General features: G+C 49.4%; 1 protein-coding gene and 1 long non-coding RNA gene across 10 annotated transcripts in view; one reads left to right on the top strand and one right to left on the bottom strand.

Annotated features, from left to right (window-relative positions):
* PTPN3 (protein tyrosine phosphatase non-receptor type 3) overlaps window positions 1-22209 on the top strand; it is a 141438-nt gene that overhangs the window by 25190 nt on the left and 94039 nt on the right. For 2 of the 8 annotated variants that reach the window (XM_072842278.1, XM_072842273.1), the window contains exons 1-2: window positions 10805-10927; window positions 12761-12900. The exons of 1 other annotated variant lie outside the window; for it this stretch is intronic. The gene's annotated coding sequence lies outside the window, so the exon portion shown is untranslated. Of the gene's footprint in view, window positions 1-9479; window positions 9705-10804; window positions 10928-12760; window positions 12901-22209 lie in introns of those variants that run through there. 5 more of the 8 variants (XM_072842274.1, XM_072842275.1, XM_072842279.1 and 2 more) reach the window with 5 other exon arrangements.
* Window positions 8834-10678, bottom strand: LOC140641845 (uncharacterized). Of its 2 annotated transcripts, XR_012038465.1 has the most exons (4): window positions 10471-10678; window positions 10100-10384; window positions 9664-9740; window positions 8834-9008 (listed from the first exon to the last, which is right to left on the bottom strand). It is a non-coding gene; the product is annotated as an uncharacterized lncRNA (long non-coding RNA). The 2 variants fall into 2 exon arrangements; XR_012038464.1 differs by having other exon boundaries at window positions 10100-10678.

Raw genomic sequence — 22209 nt, 5'->3', positions numbered from 1 at the left:
CCAGCCTCCAAAACTGTAAGAAATAAATGTTTGTTGTTTATAGGCCACCCAGTGTATGGTATTTTGTTGTAGCAGCCCGAACAAACTAAGATATCGGATAGATACATCATTATCTAGAAGTCATTACTCTTAATATTTTACTATACTTTCAGGATTTTTTACGCTCATAAATTTATTTATTTTTTTACAAAGTTATGCTATGAATACAGCTTTGTCTTACACTCTTTATCTAAACTATATCACAAGCATTTTCCCAGGTCATTACAAACTCTTTGTAAAATAATTTTAAGAGTTATAGGGTAATCGGTGGGACACAGGGTTGCATATTCATTCAGTCCCTTATTTCATATTTTTAGCAATTATCAACAGTGCTAAAATAATCCATTTCTATTCATAAGGCTTTATCTGCATTTGGATTTTTCCTCTGAATAGATTGGGTCCATATTTTTTTTTCTTTGAATAGCATGGTTTTCAAGATCACTTCAGTGTTTCTTAATAAATAGCAAAAGAGATATTTTTCCTCCTGGATGGGACGGGTACTCTCCTCGGCTCCACACACCAAGGCTGGTTTGCAGAAGGGGTGTACTTCCTCTTGCTCTGCAGTCCTTGTCTCTCCTCATTTCCGTGTGGGCGCACAGGATAGCCAGGCTGGGTTGGCTTTTCAATGACTTCACCAGAACCAGAGACAGAGCTGTACATGTTCCCACGGTCACCTCTTTATCCAAACCATGGAAAACTGACTTTTTTTTTTTTTTTCATAACTGGCACAGGCTGTGTTTGGGTCAGGAACCCAACATTAACTACAAAGACTGACCTCAACCCAGGGAACTTGAGAAGAAACTAGATAACACTGTTGGGAAATTGTTCTCTCATGTGAATTGGCATTTGAAATATGCGCTAGTATTATGTACATTTTTTTTATGCCAATGAACCAAATGTAATGGAAAATAATATGCTGGCCTTAGGAAGTCAAGGGACTTGGACTGACAGAAACACATCAATAAAGCAATCCAATTTCAACTAATTTTCTCACTCTTCACACTCTTATTAGGTGCCAGATTCTATCTAGGTTCCCATCATAAAAAAAAAAAAAAAATGATGTGAGTTCACAGTTGGGGCAGCTGGCTTGCTCAACTGTATGTGATGTGTTAAGCGTAAATCTAGTGGGATCTAAATGCAGAAGGAGGGGCTCCTGAGTCGGCCTATGCAGTCAAAGAAAGCCTCCTCTTACTCAGATTGTAAATGACCGAGAGAGAAATGAAGACTGCCCTCAATCCTTTGGACCCTATAATGTAAGGATAAAATATTTTCATGGGTGCTGACAAAACCGGGGCAGCTTCCCAAGCTTGAGACTGATCATGATTCTAGATTACAGTGAAATTGAAACTGCAAGACATCAAGGAGTTTTTAGGCCCCCTCTATTCCCTGGTAATTTCTATGATGGATTTTATTCACCCTGTGGTTCCTGGTCCTACTGCCCAAAGATGAAGGTCATGGGCCCCAGAGCTGGTTTGGAATTAGCTCACGCAGCAACCCAGGTAGACAACAAAGGGGTGTGTCCTTGACCTGTAGACCTTCTGCCAGCACAAGGAGGTGACTCCCAAGTGTGGAGAGGCAGGGGCAATGTCCTAATTCCTTTGTTTTACGTAGAAATTGAGAGTGCACAAATTAATTATACTTTATTTGAGACACTACTGCTCATTTTTCTCCCTTAGCTTATCTTCTATATCTTCTTATATTCCCTGTGTGTCTACATCTGTCTGTATCTCTTTTCTGTCCATTGGCCACTTAATTATTAAGCTCGCAAGCAGAATTCCAGAAAGAACTCCAGAAGGATTTTAGATATGCCAGAACTTCTTGCTTATTGCAGAGAGGCAGGCAATTTTTGAGAAGAGACTCATGGCCCTTTGCATACCTTGCTCAGAAATAATAGTCACAGCCCACATGGCATCATGGCATCATGACATCATGACCCCATTGAGAAGATTTTCCAAGAGCCTTCCAAAAGGGGCATGTACATTAATAACTACATGGGAGTCAGCACACGATGAGAAACATGAAAGAACAGACCAAAACTGCAGGGGTGCAGGGATTAGACTGTTCATAACCACTTGGGGTAACCTAGGAAGAGGTAGCTTGTCAGATAACTTCAAAAGAAGGGTAGGATTTCAACAGGCAGCGATGGTCAAATGATCTGTTTTAGGAGGTTGACATGAGTCGCCTTCATTCTTCAAGAGGAAGCAAGAAAGATTTGCCAGTGATTGGGCCGGATGACAAGGCTGGGCAAGGTGGTGGCATTGAAGACCAAACTAGGAGAAGCCCAAGGAGATAAAGAAATGGACAGAGAGTAATGTTTTCTGATATAATAGCTGGAGAACTTCACCCTGGATCAGAGAATTTGGGGTGAAGAAGAACAGTATCTGGGTAGGCCTTGGTGGCTGCCACATGAAGTCTGTCCCTGATCACTGCCCAGGTGTGTTGGCAGAAAATCATATGACTCTCATTAACCGGGACGCTGTATGTGAGGATGGCTTGCCTTAGGAACTCTGATGTCCCTGGCCGAACACGGATTCCTTAAACTTCCCATGTGACTCGTGTTTATGGAGGCATCGCTGGACTATCTGTTTGGACTTCAATGCAGTGACTGTGTGTACCATGGAAAAAATGAGAGCAACATCCTAGCAGGACGCCGGGGCGCAGTTGAGGAAATCCTGTGGTGTGTCATCCACGCAACACTAGAAGGTCACCAGAGCACTGGGCAGGCTGAACAGTGCCCCCTGTTCTTGAAATGTCACCAGGGATTGGAAGCACAGTTTTCTTTGGGGGTCAGATCAGGTTTCTAGTGTCCCCGAGGATAGAATGGTCAGCCAAGCAAGAACAGATTTCAGATGATCGTCTTTCCATGCCTGTGACTTCCAGGCAAGGCGTGGGTAGCTACTCTGTCTTACTTCCCGGCCGTTTTCTTACCAGCTGTGTCAGGAAAGTATCATTCTTGACCTCGGGATCACTGAAGTGATTTTTCTTATTCCTTTATCCTCCTCCAAAGCGCTCTTTCTGTTCCATCCCTCAGCCACATGAATTGCCAGTAGGAGTAAGAGCCCGTGACCTATGGCTCTTTCGAGCAAGCTACACCGTGCTACGCCCTGCTGTTATTCATAGTTACGGCCTTGATTTGTCAAGTAACCTGGGCTTTGTATTTGGCCAGTAAAATTTAGAGGGACTCAAAATGTAAAAAAAACAATTTTTTAAAAACCATCATGCATGCATCATGATATATTTTTTTTCCCACAGAGAATGTACTTTTAAACAGGTTACACATCACATGGTGCATAATTCAGAAGGAACAAAAGGGTTTATGGCAAAAGGTAAACACTCATCCCTCCCCTGCCCCCACTTGTCCAATTCCTCTTCAGGAGGTAATGACCTTCTCAGTTTCAGTTTTGTGTGTACTCTACACACTCCAATGTGTTTATTTTAGTGTCTACTCCTCTCAGCAAACATCACCACCACTGTGACTATCACCATTACCACCTCCTCTCTAGTCACATGGTTCGCTTCCTCCTGGCCCCAGGAAAGCATGGTCAGGTGGATGGAGTCAGAGATCCAAGGTCAAGAGTAGAAGGCAGAAAGCCTGCCAGCTCTCTACTAGGGGTCCCTATTTGCCTGCAGGAGATGCCCTCTCTCTACCTCCTGTCCCCTCTCTTTCTACCCCTTTATTTATTTTTTTTTTTAATTTTTATTTATTTATGATAGTCACACACAGAGAGAGAGAGAGAGAGAGGCAGAGACACAGGCAGAGGGAGAAGCAGGCTCCATGCACCGGGAGCCCGACGTGGGATTCGATCCTGGATCTCCAGGATCGCGCCCTGGGCCAAAGGCAGGCGCCAAACCGCTGCGCCACCCAGGGATCCCTCTTTCTACCCCTTTAAATGGTTAAGAAGCTGAGCCTGTGGTCCTTTGCCCCATCCATCTAAGTAAGCATCAGTGATTTCTACAGGATCACGGTCATCTTTTGGTAAAATTTCCCATCCTCTTAGTTTATCAGACTAGGTTCTTAGTGTGGAGGCTACAGGACAGAGATTATAAAACTTCAGTGTACAAAAGATTTCTTTTTTTTAAAGATTTTATTTGTTTATTTGAGAAAGAGAGAGCACACACGTGTGTGCACACACGAGTGGGAGGAAGGGCAAAGGGAGAGGGAAAAGCAGATTCCCCACTTCAGCAGGGAGAGGGCTCCATCCCAGGACCCTGGGATCATGACCCGAGCTGAAGGCAGACACTTAAACGACTGAGCCACCCAGGCACCCCTTTATAGTTAATTATAAAATGCAGGTTCTTGGAGTCCACAAGCAGAATCAGAAGCTCTGAGCTGAGGCCAGAAGTCTGCTTTTACACAAGGACTCCATCTCTCAAGGTGATCATGATGTGTGGTTCTGGATCAAAGTTTAAAAAATGCTGCCTTCAGTATTTCCCAGACTCTACTCCTTAGAATCTTCTATTAGGGTATTCCTTGAATCTTTCCCTTAAGGTTGCTGATTTTTCGAAGCCATGACCTCTGTATGACTATTCTATATTCCCTGGGTATTTTTTTCTCTCTCCTTCTATTGTTGGACATTTGAACCTTAAAGGTGTGGTTGGGAGACTTGACAAACCCATTCTCCCCAGCTTTTGTAAGATGACACCACCCACTGCTTAACCACCAACAGCCACAGTTCAGGATACCAACTCTCATTCCCCACATTTGTCATCATTTCTCTTTGTCTCTAAAGCTACAGCCTTCTGCTGCCATTTCCAGAGCAGGTTTCCGAAATCCCTAGACTTACCTTTCCATTTCTTGTGTAGCAGCAAATCTATATGGTGGTCCATGGGCCTACTATTTTAAAAGATTTTTAAAATATTTATTCATAAGAGACACAGAGAGAGACATAGAGACAGAGGGAGAAGCAGGCTCCCCATGGCAAGCCCGATACAAGACTCAATTCCCAGGACCTTGGGATCACGACCCGAGCCAAAGGCAGATGCTCAACCACTAAACCACCCAGGCATCCCACCACTGAGCCACCCGGGCAGTCCCCGTGGACCTATAATGGTCCTTCCAGTCCTCTGGTACATCCACAGTGTGTGCACCAGGAAATTATTTTTCCAACTCAGGTGTGTGTATCCCTAAGCGTTCACTCAAGTGTTCTTGAAGGCCCAAGATCCCTCTGAGATAACTGGTTACATTATTTTTGCATTTACATGATAATATTAAAAATGTATGCATACTCGGGATCATATGGCTGACTCTCTTATAACAGAGGCCTGCTACATCGAGCCCTGCATTGGGCTCCTTGCAGGGAGCCTGCTTCTCCCTCTGCCTGTGTCTCTGCCTCTCTCTCTGTCTCTCATGAGTAAATAAAGAAAACCTTAAAATAAAATAAAATTGCAACTCCCCAATCACCTCACGTCGAGTACCCTTTCTATGAGCCTTACCCTCGGTCTCTTAACATACAACACAATTCACCGGTTTATCATGCTTGTTGTTCATTGTCTGGCTTGCTTGTAGAGCATGAGAGCAGAAATTGTTGTTTCTTTTGTTCACTTATGTCTCCCAAGCACTTAGAGCAGTGCCCGACACACAGTAGGTGCTTCATAAACATGTGATGAATGGGGCAGCCCCAATGGCCCAGTGGTTTAGCGCCGCCTTCAGCCCAGGGTGTGATCCTGGAGACCCAGGATCAAGTCCCACACTGGGCTCCGGGCATGGAGCCTGCTTCTCCCTCTGCCTGTGTCTCAGCCTCCTCTGTCTCTCATGAATAAATTTTTTTTAAAAATGTGATGAATGAATCCACAACGCTGCTCTTGTACCCAAGCCAAGTTCGTTCATCAAAGGACAATGGACAAGACTCCTTTGGTGGTGGTAATTTGCAATGGAAAGACACTTTTCAATGGATCCCACTTTAGGCTAACAATTTGTGTTTCTCAAAGGGACATCCACAAAGTCCCAGAGTCCCAAGAACACAGGCTGAGGGGATGAACTGGGTCCCGAGTCAGACGAACACCCCTCCACAGGCTCCTGACTAGGCCACTGACCGACCACTCCTTCCTCTCCCTCCCTCCTGGGCCTGGAGCAGACATTCTGTCAACTGCCAGTGCCGGTCAGGGCAGGGTGGCCTGCCCTCTCCGTGAAAGGAACCTCTCAGGTGTCTGTACAATTCCACAGTAGCTGTTTCCCCTCTCTCCGCCATTTTGTTTGGCTTGCCAGCTTTTAAAGCTTGTTTCGCTTTTCCTGATAATGAAAGAAACTTACCGTAAAATAAGATTTAGGGACATAGCAAAGAAATAGATGCCCAAAGACCTGAGGTTCTCCTATAAAAGCTCCCTTCCATACCTTGTTTCTCTGCTTGTAAATGCAACGCTCAGATAGAGTCACCATTAGTATTTTGGTGCAGTTCTTTCCAGTCTTTTTTCTATGTGCATGGATTAAGTTGAAATATAGGAAGTTGCCAATGTTCAACCGTTATTGACCTACAAAATGGCCGTTTTATGTGGTTTGACTTGGTAATTCAGCGCGGAGGCCATACTATTTATATAATTTTACATTGTATTCTTTTCGCTTGTCATTAACAGCACCACTTGCCCATGTATTTGGCGATGCTTAGGCCCTTCATGAGCTTGCATTAACAACACAAATAATTGATGAGCATTAGCATCTCAGCTGGGAGCCCTGCCCTGTAAATCATTGAAACTGTCTATGTGGTGCCCAGACTTCCTGAGTTTGATGTGAATGACAATCCTCAGTGATTCTTCCAGGAAATCCTTCCTATAAATGCCCCCAGCCAATTGCCTGTGTGCAGTGCTTGGCACCAGATTTTCTGTCCAAACGGCAGCTTCTGGGAATATGCTAGTAACTGTGTCCAGTTGCACATCTTGCATTCCTCTTGTACGAACCTGGCCCATTACGAGTGATGCCTACTGGCTTCGTGGCACACCTTCTTTTCCAATGAAATGACCCATTGGCTTTCTGTGTTTCTTGTTGTTTAGGGATTTCTGGGCCAGGAACAGTCAACCAGCATTACTAAAAGAGAGAGCTGGGGTGTTTTGTTTTGTTTTTGTTTATCAGCAGTAGGAGGAGGGCTGCTCTTAGGGCTCTGGCTTTCTCTTGGCAAACATCGTCAGGACTATCAGCCCTGTATCTTTTCATCACAGTAAAGTTCTGAGGAGTCCGTGGGCCAGGTAGTTCCATTATGCTGTGATTTTGACTCCCAAATGATTACCCAGGGAAAAATAATCTATGTCTGGACTGGCCTCATGATCTGGGACTTGGGATGGCCTTAGTCCCGACAAGGCCTCTATTTGCTCTCAATATGGCTGGGTTCAACTACACACACTAAGAAAATTATGTGTCCATCCAAAAGCTTCATTTCCATAAAGTTTGGGAGCTTATGATATAAGATCAACTGTCATTGCTGATAAAATAACGTCATGTCACTCTAGGTGCAACAGCTGAAAAGGATGGACTTTAACATTTTGGCTCCAACAATAAAATAGTAACAGGAAGCCAGAACATTTAAAGGCAATCTGCAGCCTACAAGCACATCAAAGGTAGAAAAAATAAGGCAAAAAGACACAAAATGAAGGATATGTGGTTTCTCTTCTGATCAACACATTGTAAGCTACTACACAGGCAGGCAGTGTTGTAAACCCTAACACCCTGGCTTTGAGGTCAGACCAACTGTGTTCGGTCCTAACCTTGTCTCTTACTAGTTGTGAATGGCTCCTAGATTGTTTCCTCTTCTATAAAACTGAGCTAGAAACACCCATCCTGGAGAGTGACTATGAGGATTAAAGACACATTATGTGTAAAATGTCAAGCGTACTTGAGCCTGATAATAGTAACTATTGTTTTATTATGATTAGACTTTCCCAAAACTTCACAAATTTGTAATTTGGTCTTTTGCTGTTTATTACTGCAAACACAACACTGTGACAATAATAAACTTGTGTTTTTCGTGTTTTTTTAGCAATAAACTCAAAGAAACCAACCACACTCCTTCCCCCCCTCCCATTAAATTATTGACATTTTCCCGTATTTCCTTCCAGTCTGGGTGAATGTGCAGACATAATCTTTATGCAGTGTATTTGTGTTTTCAGCTTTTCCCTCCCTCTGAACATTGTACTTTAAGTTTCCCCCTGCTGCAGTATGGTCGACTAGCTTAGTCTAAACTAGTTAGTATTTCAACGAATATACCATAACCTAACCATTCTGCTGATTTCGGACGTTCATTAGTTTCCAGTTCGCGGAATATTCTTTCCTTTTGTTCCTGCTTCTGTTTATGGTGATCGAAACGCGCAATTTTACAAAGATCTAGGGCTCTTTCCCTTACGTGTGCAGATATGTTTTCTCTTGAATATAAGAACACTGTTTAAGCTCATGACTGTTGAACGTGGGGAAAGAAAAGGTAGTTACTGCCTCAGCCGTCAGGGAAGGCAAACTGAGACAACTCCAAGAATCCACATGTCGGTGAACTTAACGTTTCCTTGCAAGCACTTGGCAAGCTAGTAGCAGATGACACACTGAGGTAGGCGCTCAGGACATGGATCTTTTTAAATTTTTATTTATTTATTTATTTATTTATTTATTTATTTATTTATTTATTTATTTAACATATTTTATTTATTTATTCATAGAGACACAGAGAGAAAGAGGCAGAGACACAGGCAGAGGGAGAAGCAGGCTCCATGCAGGGAGCCTGATGTGGGACTCGATCCGGGTCTCCAGGATGACACTCCAATCCGCAGGCGGCACTAAATTGCTGAGCCACCAGGGCTGCCCCATGGATCTTTTTTAAAATTTATTTTTTAAGATTTTATTTATTTATTTATTCATGAGAGACACAAGCAGAGGGAGAAGCAGGCTCCACGCAGGGAGCCCGACGTGGGACTCGATCCCAGCACTTCAGGATCAGGCCCTGGGCCTAAGGCAGGTGCCCAACCGCTGAGCCACTCAGGTGTTCCAGGACATGGATCTTTAAAGTTGGATTAAACACGTTCACTTTTTTTTTTTTTATCCCGTTCAGCCCCCACATTCCGCCCAGATCCAAGTGATAGGTATTCGAGTTATTGGAAGCACAGAGGGGATAAGGGGCTTGGCCCAGATCACACAGCGCAGAGGGCAGGGAATAATGCCTTTTGGAGACTCTGAATTCCCAGGTTTCCTATTGCGCTTTGGGGGGGGGCGCCCCCAGGCCCTCCGGGAGGCATCGACAACCAAGGAGGTGCGGGCTGGGCTCTGCGGGGGCGCCCCCGGGAGACCCCTCCTCGCCTCCCCGGGCTCCGAGCATGCCCAGTGAACCCCCGTCCGGCTCCACGGGCGGGGCGGGCGCGGCGGCTCCAGGGTTTGCGAGCCACCGGAGGGCGGGGCAGGGCCGGGGCAGGGCCGGGGCGGGTCCTGTTCCTGGGACTCCGCGCCCGGGTCGGAATTCCCCCCGACGCGCCCGCTGCGGTGGCGCTCCCGGGACCAGGACCCAAGGAGGTGCCAGGGGCTGCCGGCGGCCACCGAGTGGCCCCGGGGCAGACCGGCCCCCAGGACCGCGGGCACCCCGGTCGGGACCGCGCGGCCCCAGACCCCAGGCCATCCCCCCATTCACTCATTCACTCCACAAACAATGTTTGAGCGCTTACTGTGTGCCACGTGCCGCCGGACGGGAGCTGGGACACCGCAGGTAAGACCGGCAGGGCCGCGCAGCTGCAGCGGGTCCCTAAGTGAAGACACAGAAGTCAGCGCAGGAGAGGGACCGTCACCTCGCCGACCTCACCTCCTACTCGGTCCTCCTTGCCAAAGCCCTAAGGTGTCGCCCCTTAGTGTCCGCACCAGGTGTCCCCTGAGCGGGGCTGCAACGTCACCTTCTCAAGGTCACTCCCACAGGCTGATGAGATCGCCTCTTTGAGAACCGTGTCCCCTAGACCATCACCTCCTTACCCTGTTCTTTTTCCCTTTTGGGGACTCCCCCCACCCTCTAATATCCCCGCACAGCTTGCGGGTTTACCCGTTGATTGGTGCCTGCCTGTCTTTCCCCCAAACTCCACCTGGGGACAGGATCTTTGCCTCTTTGTTTACCTGCGTGAAGAAGCGGGAGTAAGGTGATCAATAATTCTTCGATGAATGGCTCCGTGGATGATGATCAACGTGAAGGAAATGAAATGAGGGCATGGAGAGTGTCCAGGAACAGGGTGTTGATTTAGCAAAGGTGCTCGGGCCAGGCCTCTCGGATAAGGAGGACACAGGTACGAGGAGAAGGTGCCAGCCGCGTACAAGGCCGGGCAAAGAAGTCCCACACAGCGGGAGGGGAAAGGCATGTGCAAATGTCCTGAGAGTCTGGGGGACCGAAAGGTGCCCGTGGGGCTGCAGGAAGGCCGGGGTCAGAGGAGCTGTCAGAGGGCAGCAGCGCCCAGACTGGGGCGGGGAGAGGGGAGGGGGGTGGCAGGTACCGAGAAATTCTGGAAAGAAGGTTCAAGCCGGTGAGCTTGCTGGAGGAGCGGGAGGAGCCCGGACTGCGAGTCCTCCTGTCAGATGCGCTGAGCGCCGTCTGCGCGACCTCCCTAAGCACAGACCCACGGCGGGCCGGGCGCACAGTAGGTCCCCGGGAAATGGTCAGGGAGCGGACGCCGCGGGCCTGCGCCGGGGCCCGGGGGCGCGGGGCGGCGCGTCGGGGCGCGCCAGGCCGGGGCGGAGCAGGGGCGCCCCGCGGGGCGGCGCGGGCGCCCGCCCCCTGCCCCCCGCCCCCCGCCCCGCGCGCGGGCCCGTCGCGGCCAGCCCGGCCGGCGGGAGCCGCCCGCGGGCGGCACTGGGCATGCTCAGACGGCGGCCAGGTCGCGGCGCGAGCGAGCTTCCGCGCCGCCCGCTCGCGCGACCTACCTGGGCACCCCGCGCCCCCGGATGCTGCAGGTACGGGCGGGCGCGACCCCGGCGGCCCCGGGCAGGGCGCGCGGCTCCCCGGGGCTGGGGCGCGCTCCGAGCCGCCCCGCCCCCACCCGGCCCCGCGAGCGCGGCAGGCGGGCGGGCGGGCGGGCGGGCGGGCAGGGGGCGCCGCGCCCCGGGGTCCCGGGGCCACGTCGGGGCGGGGGGGCCCGGGCCGCGCTCACCTGGCGGGGCGGCGGCGGCGGCGGCGGCGGGAGGGAGCCCGCGGGGCGGGGTGGGGCTCGGTCCCGGGCGGGACGCGGCGGCGGCGGCGGGGCGTGGGCGTGCGCTCCGACCCGGGCAGGGGCGGACGGGGCCGGCGACCCGGGAGGGCCCCCGCCGCCCCAGCCCCAGCCCCAGCCCCAGCCCCAGCCCCCGGCGCCGGGGGGCGCGCGGCCCCGCGGGGAGCCAGCCGGGCGCGGCGGCCAGACCTTCCCGGCTCCCGGGGCGAATCCGCCTCTCGGCTTTCAAAGATGGCATTTCCTGGGCCTGGCACGAACTCCAGCGCCGATAAATCCTCCCCGTTCCGCGGGCGATAGGGAATGATTTATCAGGTACCTGCGGTGAGACAGCTGCAGTGGGGGAGTGCACGGGAGATGGGCCAGCCCCCCATCCTCCCCTCCCCCCACCCCCACCCCAAGAAATTCCCATTTTCAGCGACCTGAACTTACTGAGAAGTTGCGGGTGCCTTAAAAATTCATGGGAAGTTGAGACAACTTGACACCTGGGGTTTCCGAGCCGGTGGAAAGAGCTTGTGACTCGGAAACTGGAGACCTCCGTTCAAGTTGGGCTCCCCCAGGCCAGCTGGTGACCTTGGGCGACTTGTTTAACCTCTCTGATCTTCCATTTCCTCCCCTGCTAACAGCCGGTAATAATGCCCACCTCACTCGGTGGTTGGGTGGATTAAGTGGGATAAATTATGTGGAGGTGTTTGGCACCGTGCCCAGCACAAAGCAAGGGAGCAGTTGGCGTGATGTGAATTTAATTCGTTTAGAGACCCTCGTGGCTCCCATTTGACCAGGAAATTAGAATGACGAAAGCATCTTCAGGGCCTGGTGGCAGAGTGACAGACCCTGTCTGGTGCCCTGGAGAACTGCAGAAGTCAAGGGCTTCGGAAAAACAATTTAGCCGAATTGTAGTCGGAGAGCATCTTAGTTAAAAGCAGTTTTATACATTCAGAAACTCCAGAAGTTGGCAGTTCAGCTTTACTTACAAAAGAGCTGTTTTGCAAGATGATCCATCTTGCGAATGTTTAAAGAGATGATGCGAGGCGAGGAAGAACAGCCTGGTTAGGAGGATTTCTGTTCTAAAAAGCTCTCCTACCCAACTTTCCCTATTATTTAGATCGAGGTTTCTTAACCTCAGCACTGTTAACATTTGGGGTTGGATAATTTTTTTTTTCTTTTTTGTGGGGCCTGTCCAATGCATTGCAACATGTTTAGCAGCATCCCTGGTCTTAGCCGGTAGATTCCAGTAGCAATCCTTCTCCCTCAATGGTGCCAACCAAAAATGTCTCCAGCCGTGGCCAAGTGTCTCCTGGAGGAGGGCAAAATATCTCCTCTCCCCCTTTAGAACCACCCTGCTGTCGTTGGCCTACCTGAGTTGTTCGAGAATTTTATCTTATGTTTGTTTAACTCGCCTTTTATAGCTTCATAGAACTGTACAGGGTGCATCCACATGCATCACCTCAATTTGTACAACTGCCCCATGAGGCCAGGTGTTATTCCCATTTTACAGATGAGGCAATTGAGGTCTTAAACAGCCATCACAGGGTATTGGCCTAGGTGGGATATAACTCAGGTCTTCTGCTTCTATGGGCAGGTCTTTTTCTTCTGCATCAAGCGGCTCTTTATTGTATGGAGACTTGCAAATAGATGACTTTCCTGGCGATTAAATCAACATGTAAAGGAGACTGGAAGCTGGAAACCTTCCTGAGATTGACTAGTTGAAAATTAACAACGGTAAGCTATTATCTGACAGAGAGTAGGCTGTTCTAGTTAAATATTCTAGTTTATAGTGAGCTCCCATAAATCCCACATACACTTAATGGAATACCAATTTGCAGAGAATTAGAGTAGAATAAAACATGCCTAATACTCTGTATTGATCCTGAATTGTCTCTGGTGATTTGCCATCTCCTAAAACGGACTCTTATATGTAAATTAGGCATTAGCTGAGGAATGTAAAAGGTCAAGTTACTGAAGGCATTTTTCTGAGTGGCATTCCGTTCAAGCAAGCATTTATTGAGCTGCTTCTGTATATTAGATGCAGTCCTGGGTGGGGATGCTGAGTAGGCCAGTGGACCCCAGCAAACTCAGGGTACTTGGAAGAAATTCCCTGCAAGGAGAGGGCAGGTCCTCGGGGACATCTGGGAGCAGGAGAAAGAACCCAACTTAACACAGTCAAATTCAGGAAAACTCACGGCTTCACCATTCCTGTTTTAAAAGTCTTCTCTCACATTTTTTCATAGAGAAGAATTCTGGTAGCTTTCAACCTCAGTCAAGTGGCAGGAACTTGGTCAGAGGCAAATCTTATCCCTGAAAGAGGTTGGGCTTCCCAGCTGGTAACTGGCCTCCGGGGATTGGGACTAACTTCCTTGACTGTTGACCGTGAATTGGGAAGGTTCACGTACATTGTTCAGTTTTAGTGCTGTTCTCTCCCACTTTTGCAGTTGAGAAAACTAAGTTTAGCAAAGGCAGCCTGGGGCCAGGAGCAAGAGGGACCAACTGTGACCTTCTGAACCTTGGGTCCAGGCACAGAAGGAATTGTGTTTTCCAGGATGCACGGAACCCACCAGCTTTGGGGATTTGAGGGACCGGGAAGGCCTGGCCCCCTACCTCCCTGCTGAGCCCTCAGGGTTCGTGGTACGATGGAAGGGAACCTGTGCTATGGAAGGGAACCTGTGCGTGTGACTGTAATCCCAGTGCTCAGCTTCCTTATGCCAGACAGCAGTGGTTCCTGGAAAGCGGGGCCAGTCCCTCTTCATCTGTTCCCAGGTCTGTTGCAGGGGCTGGAATGCCTAAGGCAGTCGGCACTTGCCCTGGCCTTGACTTGCGCTGGTGGAGGCAGGGCAGCCTGCTGATGTTTCCCAAGCTTGGGCTCTTCTTACCGGCTCTCTTAGAGGCAGGCCAGGATCTGGTCAGTGTCGACGCTGCTCGGGTCTCACAGGTGTCTCCTTTCATCCACCTGAAGAGGGATGAAAGGGAATGCTTTGGTAGGCCCCTGGCTAAAATCTGATCTAGTCATGGGCTCCAAGACCTAGAGATCTTGCATCTACATAGCTTCTGGTTGTGTGTCCACCTGAAGCTACTTGCTGCCTCCGGGGTAAAGGCCAGCGGACAGCACAGATTTCACAGCAAATTCAGACACCTGTTGAGTTGTGCGTCAGGCCCTAGGGTTACCGAGAGGAAAGTCAGACCCTTATCTTGGAAGGACAAGTGGTAGAATTGGGAAGACAATGACAGGCCTGCGCACACGTGCTCTGTCTAGTTGTGTGTCTCACAATTACTTTAAAAGGAGATAAAGCCAGATGCCGGAGAGGCCAGTGGAGGCGGCCATTCATTCTGATGGAAATCAAGGAACACCATAAGGAGTAGTTGGCATTTGAATTCAGCCTTGAAGGTAGAAAAAGATAGTGGGGGGGGAGGGGGTGAGCAGAACATCAGGTGCTAAGGCCCCGAGACACAGAGACCTTGTGTATTTCAGAAGTGATGACTTCCCCAGGTCCTGCATCCTGACCTTGGCAAATGCAGGCCCTACCTCCCATAGTCAGGGTGCCAACCCCCACCCTGTGTCTGGAAGGGGCCCCAGCCTCACTCAACCCAGGGGTAAGGGCCCATTCTCCTTATTCTCCCAGAAGTGATGCCTGTGGGTTCTTTGAGGCATGAGCACTTTCCGCCCAGGATGCCTTTGGTTTTCATTATGAAACACTGTTATGGCACTTACTGGCTGCCAGGTGCTGTTCTGAATGTTTTCTAAATATTAACTCATTCATTTAAACCTTGGAACAACCCTCCGGCTGTGCTTCCTACCTGGGTACCGGCAGCTTGCTGGGTGGGTGGGGGCAGAGCTCATCTGACCAGTCCCTCTGGGGTGGGGGGGGGGTGCTCTGATCATGGTATGGCTTCTCCTGGCTGCGGTTTATACCAGTGTGCCGGGAAACAGCCCAGCCGAGTCTGAGCTGGGATGGAGTACTGGCTGCCACGACTCCGTTTCCATCGGGGGGCCAGCAGGACTCCACCGGCTATATTTTCTGAACGGAAGACTAGGATCTGTAGTCTGAAAAAGAATGTTTGTGCTGCTTCTTCATGTAAGAGGAGGCCTGGGAGGTGTTGTTTGGATACTGAGAGAGTGGAATTTTTGAAACCTTTTGATGCTTTCTGTGGAAAGTTAGGACAGAGGATTTGACGTTGGGATAGTCCTGGAAAATTCAGGTCCCATGATTTACTGTCAGGATATACAAGCTTTTAGTAAATATTTAAGCGATGTGTAGTTTGGAGTGGATTTTCTGTACTGAGCCCCTTGGTGCCTCAAAAGGGAATAAATAGTACTATCTAGTCCCAGAATCTTGTTCATTCCCACCAGCCCTACCTTGCCGGTAGGGTGAAAAAAACGAGGCTCAGAGAGATGGAGTGACCACCCAAAGGGCTTGTTACTCATAAGCAGGAGAGCCAAGATGTGAACCCAAGTTTTTTTCCTGAACAAATCATTTAACTGTAAAATGAGGATAATAATGGAACCTATTTCCTTTAAATGGTCTATTTTAAAGGAGTTACTGAATGAAAACCCACTATGACAGAACTTGGCACAGGAAAGGGTCCCCTCCCTTTGTGGTTGGGCCTCTGACCCTCCAGACAAATGGTATGTTCAGTGTTCGGTGCCAAGAGTCACTGTGGGTGAGTAATGGTCCACTCCTAGGCCAGGGCTTCAGGTCCTAGGTCTCAGGGCTAAAGGGACATTCCAAGGAGTAGGATCCAGGACCAGAAGGGGAGCCGTGGGCAGCTGGATGCTGTGTGATGGAAGGCGCTGGGCTGACTTTGGGAGTGGAGCATGAAGACCTGACCTCCCCTGCCCCCCATGCTTCCCTAAGGTGGAGTCAGCCTCAGTTTAGACCCAGGGTACTTGTGAGCAAAGCAGCAACCACCCCCATCAGCCATCCCTTGACCCTAACCACTAGCAGGTCTGGAAAGGGGGTGTGACAGTCTGAGCCTGCTTCACCCCCGCCAGCCCTGTCCCCTGGTCTGGTTATCAATGAGTTCATACATGGTTGCTGTAGAAAATTAAAGTGTCAGGGAACAGAAAAAATTATCAGCGATGTTCATCCTGGAGGCGACAGTCGCCACCACCGCTCCGGTGGACTCCACATGCCTTCCCACCTGCCAGCCCGTTCTCTGCAGTCACGGGGGTCTTTCAGAAACACCTCCTATTGCTCTGAGAGGAGAAGACTGGTGTGGGCATCTCCTGCAGGCAGGCCCCCGTGTGGCATGTATGGTTTGGTCCCTGCCCTGCCTTACCTGCCACGGGGCTGTGAGAACCTGGAACCTTGCCTCCCCACCCCCCAACTCTTGCTTTGGGTGTTAGTCCGTGACTGCACATGACTGGGGTAAAACTGCCTGCTGTAAACGCTCATGCCTCCGGATCTCTCTCCTTTTACAGTGTTCTCGCAGTTGCAATTTTGCAGTTAATTAGTGTAATTATTTGTATTAGTACCTGTCTCCCCAGCGACACGGGGTGCTCTCTGAAGTCAGGATCGATCTGGCTTTGTTTTCAAAAAAGGAAAAAAAAAAAAAAAGAAAAAGAAAACAACCTTTCTCTGGGACTTATTTTTTTTTCTTTTAACTTTTTATTTTGACCTAATTCAGACGTACAGCAAGGTTCTCAGAATAGAACAAAGAACTCTCATACCCTTCACCCAGATTGCCCAAATGTTACCGTTTTATCACATTTATTTTATTCTGCTCTTTATGTATATATATATTTTTCTCTTGAGTCATTTGAAGGTTATTTATAGATTTTTCCTTTCCCTCAAAATACTTCAGTGTATTTCCTAAAAGCAATGACATTCTTCTATATAACTCCAGCACAATTTTCAGAACCAAGAAATCATTATTGAAACAATACTATTATCTAATCTGTAGATCTCACTTGGGTTTCTTCTAGCTGTCTCCATAGTGTCCTTTGTAGCAAAGCACCTCCTCCCCCCATCCTGCATTTCATAAGGTCATCCTGTCTCTTTAATCTCCTTTAAACTGGAACTGTTACTCAGCCTTTCTTTGCCCTTTATGACCTTGACATTTTTGGAAAGCACAGGCCACTTATTGTATAGAATGCCCTTCAATTTGAGTCTGTTTTAACTCCCCACTCTGTCCCCAGTACCACTGGAACATCAGATGCACCCCGTAAATATTTATTGAATGGAAGGAGGTGGAAGGGAAAAAGCAGAGGTTTTCAAGCCCCCGCCGCCCCCCCCCCCCCCCGCCACTACTTTCCTTGCCGAAGGATGTTGCAGTCATACTGTCTATAGGTTTGCATCCTGCTATTTTTATGATACAGCTTTTCCCAAAAAAAAGAGAGGCTTCATCAGGGGCGAGCGAGCCTGCCGTCCCTAGAAGTATACAAGCAGACGCCGGGTGACGGCGTGGCAGGGGTGCTGGAGAGGAGAATGGGGCGTTTGAGGAGGGGCGAGACTCAGCCTGGAGGTCCCTCGAGTGCTCAGCACCTTTCTCTATCTGGGACGCCTCCTTTGCAGGCTTAGGGGCCCCAAGAATCAAGCGACGAGAATTCACCACCTAAACCAGAACAGTTTGAGATAAAAGTGGGGCTATTAATAATTGCATCCCGTGAACTAGCTTCAGCTGGGGCTGCCCTAGGCAAATCTGGAGTTGTGATCACCCTACCCAAATGTGACTTTGAGGTTGGAGATCAGCCTGGAAAGCCCTCTAGCACTGGGAATCCCCTGCCTGGATAAAAACAGAACTAACCTCCTTGGCACCGCCTGTCCAGCCCCTGATCGTGGCGCTAGCCCTCGTGGTGGTCACACTTCCCTTGCCCTGCCCAGTTTTGCTCCTGCTACACCAGCCTTGTTGTGGCCCTCCCCTCGCTTGGACCTTCCTGCCTGGGGACTAGGGAGGTCGTTTACATACTTTGGGCTGGACGGAGGAGGAGGGACTGGCTCTGTGATGGACCAACAAGCCAGCTGTGTTTCCCACTGATAAATTCTAATGGAATTTAAGAGCCAGGGTGTATAAGCGAGGTGGGGCGGGAGACCAGAGCCTCCCTGCCTAGACCTTATCTTTTTCCCCCGGTGCTCACACTTCCACTGTCCTTCCTGCACAAACACCACATCCCTCTCCCAGCCCTAGTTCTGAGATCAGAACCAAGCTACTGGCCTTTGGCAGAGGCAGGGAAGCAGGTGGCATCAGGGACCCAGGCACAAGAGGAGGCGCATTGGATGACCAGTAGGTGTAGACAGGGAGTTGGATTCAGAGAAACCAGGCAGGAAACCAGCGTCTCGGGATTCCGGTAACAAGGTCAATACGAGGCCATTTATCAGGAAGCCTAGACTTGCAATGCCCTGTCCCCAGACACTGGGGTCAGAGGGGGCAGGCACGGGGGTCTGTATGGTACAGCTCTTTAACTCGTTCTCTGCCTAGCAAAAGAGAACAAACCCCGCCTTCCTGGATTAAAAAGTATCATAGGATAAAAATGTGAAGGTTTGGAGATACTTTCTGGGCCATCCCAGTCATGTGGACTTCATGAACACAGGCCAGTGCAGGATAGTATTTTTATAACTCGAGGCATTGGTGGCTTTAATGGCAAAGCCAGTGAGGGAGTGTCCTCGTTCTTAGAATGCGAGACACTAGCACTTACTGAACTTTGGAAAGGTTTTCTAGTTAACTGTGATATGATGTTTTTACCAGTTAAAGATATTCTTTCTCCCTTGCTGAAGCACAGCTATGTAAAAGCGCTTGGTCCAAGGTCGCTTTTTTATAGGACAGAAGGAATCACAGTGTCAGAACTGGATGAGACCTCAGAAGAAATGTTTATAGCTCCCTCGTTTTATAGATGGGTAAACTGAGGTCCCAGAAGGTCTGTAGCATGCTCCACGGCACACAAGTAGCCAGTTGCTGAGCAGGGACTAGTCCCACATTTCCAACCCCAGATCTGAGGTGTGTTTTCTAGATCTCCGTCTAAGGAAGTTTATGAGGTGGACCGCATATTTCAGTGGTTAACAGAAATTTTATTAACCACAGAAATGAATTGTGTTGGCATTAAAGCAGTTATCATTTCTGGCTCTTTTACGTGGAAGTTGCTAGGCTTTTTTTTTTTTTTTTTTTTCTATTTTCATACGAGAAATGGTTTGTCTCTTCCACTCAATTTCTGTAGTATATACTGGTTTCTTAGATTTTATCACATCAGAATCATGTTAAAACATGGGCTGCTGGGCCCCACTCCCAGAGTTTCTGATTCAGTGGGTCTGAATCAGACTCAGGTGGGGCCTGAAAACTTGGATTTCTAACAGGCCCCAGGTGCTCCCGAGACCAAGGACTGTCCTTTGAGGACCTGAGGCTCAGCGGTAGTGTCAGACAAGTGCTCTGTGCTTTGCAGCCAGCTTGTCCCCACCCGCCCCCCAGCCACCTCCCCTCCATCCCACCATGTAGCCAGCTCTCTCCCCTGTTACTCCCACACCAGCTACCCTGACCATTCCACGCTCTCCAGGTCTCCTACCTGTTGTCCTCACCTTGCCTCTCCAGACGGCCCGTGGCCCTGAAATGCCCAGATTCCATCACCTTTCCGGCCCTGTCCTTCACACTCTGGCTCCTCTCCTCTTTCTTCCTGTTCTCCAGTCTGAGAAAACGAGTGTCCTTTGGTTCAGGCTTGCCTCTTCACTTACAGCTGAAGGCTGTCGCCCCATCACCTGGGAAAGAAAGACTTCCCCGAGCCCAGCTTCACCATTAGGTCACCACCCAGTCACTCTCTTCCCTTTTACTGCCAGGCTGGCTACAGGAGGAGTCTGTGGCCCCTGAAAAAGATTTGCTCTCACCTGTCAACACAGACCTCCTGCTCAGTTCTGTGAGTGCAGATTTTCTATGCCTGTGACAAAAGATGTAATTGTTCTAGATTGTGGTAAAATGCACCTAAGTGTACAGTTCAGTGGCTGATATTAGGTGGCAGTCATGTTGGTACGCTCCTGTCACCCCCCGTGCACCACATGCCACTCTTCATCTTGCAAAACAAACTCCGTACCCATTAAAACACTAACTTCCCAGCCCCCAGCGACCACCCTTCTACTTTCTGTCTCTGTGTGTTAGATGATTCTAGTTACCTCACATACGTGGACTCACACGGTATCTGTTTTATGACTAGTTTATTTTGTTTAGCATGATGTCCCCAAGGTTCATCTGTGTTACAGCATGTGTCAGAATTTCTTTCCTTTTCAAGGGTGAGTACCATTCCGTGGAATGCACGTATACCATATTTTGTTTATCATTCATCTGTCACTGGACACTTAAATTGCTTCCACCTTTTGGCCATTGCAAGTAATGCTACTGTGAACATGGGCATACACAAAGGCGTCCCTCTGGTTGGGACTTGCAACCTCAGGCAGGGTGTTGAAGCATTTGTATAGCAGTCCTGACTTTATCTACCCCAGCGTCCCCCAGCTGCCTCTTGACCAGCACTGCCCTCACCATGATGGTCAGAGACCACTCACTCATCGAGACCAGTGGCTGGTTCTCATGTCTCAGCCTGCTGGGTCTCTGTGCAGCGGGCTGATTGCCCCTCCCTCATACCACGGCTTTTATGATGTGGCTCCACACCCCCCTACACACACACACACACACACACACACACACACACACACACACACCATGGCTCATCTTGTTTTCATCCTTCTGCAAATGTTTCTGGGTAGACTCACCAGATGCCATCATCAGGGCCTCACAGGACCAGGTCATCTCTGGGCAGTTTTGGTCATATGTGCATCACATATGAACCTCTCCATGAGCGTCCCCAGGTCCCTCCTCTGCACCTTCTTCCTTAAAAACACCCTCTCCATAAGTGACAGGTCTTCCAGGTTAGAAACCCAGGGACATCCTTTACTCACCCCCACACCTGCACTGGACAGATCCTGCTCATTGCACCTCAGACATTCCACCTCCAGCCTGCAGCCTGCCCTTCCTTTCTACCCACTCCCCCACCCTCCCCACCCCTGCAAAAAAGTGGGTTAGTCCCTGTGCTTCTCCCATTTGCCTTTACTCTGGCTTCCTTCCCCTTCTCCCCAGTAGGTCCCTCACACCTATACCTCCTTCATATTGCTGCCAAAAAAATGTTCCCTACAAAAGCACCTAAGATCACCCTGTTCCCCCCATCTGGCCTTGATTCCCCCGTCTCCAACCCCAACCCCACAAGCCAAGTGCTGTAAGCCCAGGGCTTCCCAAGCTTTGGTGTTAAGTTGCAGATTCTGCTTCTAGGATGTCTGGGGTTGGGCCTACAGTCTGCATTTGTTACAGGCTCCCGGGTGGTGTTGAGACTGATCCACAGACCACACGTTGAGAAGCCAGACTCTGGAATAGATCTATGTTTCACAAATAAAGTTCTACTAACATATTTTCAATCTATAAATAATGCAAGAATTTTTTTAATGTTGTGGTATAGTTTTAATGTTTTCTTTTTTATACAGTTCGTCTTTACTTTCTCAATCATAAAGGCTGACTCACTGTTGCAGTGATTACTTGCACTTTAAAGACATTTTAGAAGACAAAGAAAGGCTTCCATTTTTTAAGACTTACCAAATAAGTCAAAGTGTGTGAAAGTACAGGGGTCTCGAAGATGTTTTCCTCTTAAAGAGCTGTATACTCAGGGTCAGGGCTCCCTCTTAGCTTCTGCAGGGCAGAGACTGTCTCTTAATCAGCTCCATCCCTAGGGCCCAGCCCGGACCTCCTCAGGATGTTAGCTGGAGGCGAGGAGGAATCTGGGTCTTCCTCCAAGAGGAGCTCATCATGGAAAACTGTTGGTGTGATGTGCAATGCCTAGGTGGGAAGGGGAGCCTGTGCCCCCGGCCCTTCTGGAAAAGGCGCTATCCATCCTAGGAAGAGGGAAGGGATTCCTGACAGCTGGCCCTGGTTGAGGAGCACGTTGGCCCTCATTTTATGACTCTTAATAAGGTTTTGCAGAAGGGAGTCGATTGGGAGAGATGTGCTGGTGGTTTTCTGGGAGCTGGGCTTCAGCGTGGGAGGGGAGAGAGGAGGCCTTGGAGGGCTGAGGGCAAG

Source organism: Canis lupus, chromosome 10 (assembly GCF_048164855.1).
Source record: "Canis lupus baileyi chromosome 10, mCanLup2.hap1, whole genome shotgun sequence".
In the NCBI taxonomy this organism is placed as follows: Eukaryota; Metazoa; Chordata; class Mammalia; order Carnivora; family Canidae; genus Canis; species Canis lupus.
Note: the sequence above shows the minus strand (reverse complement) of the source record. Positions and strands in the feature narration are given on the sequence as shown.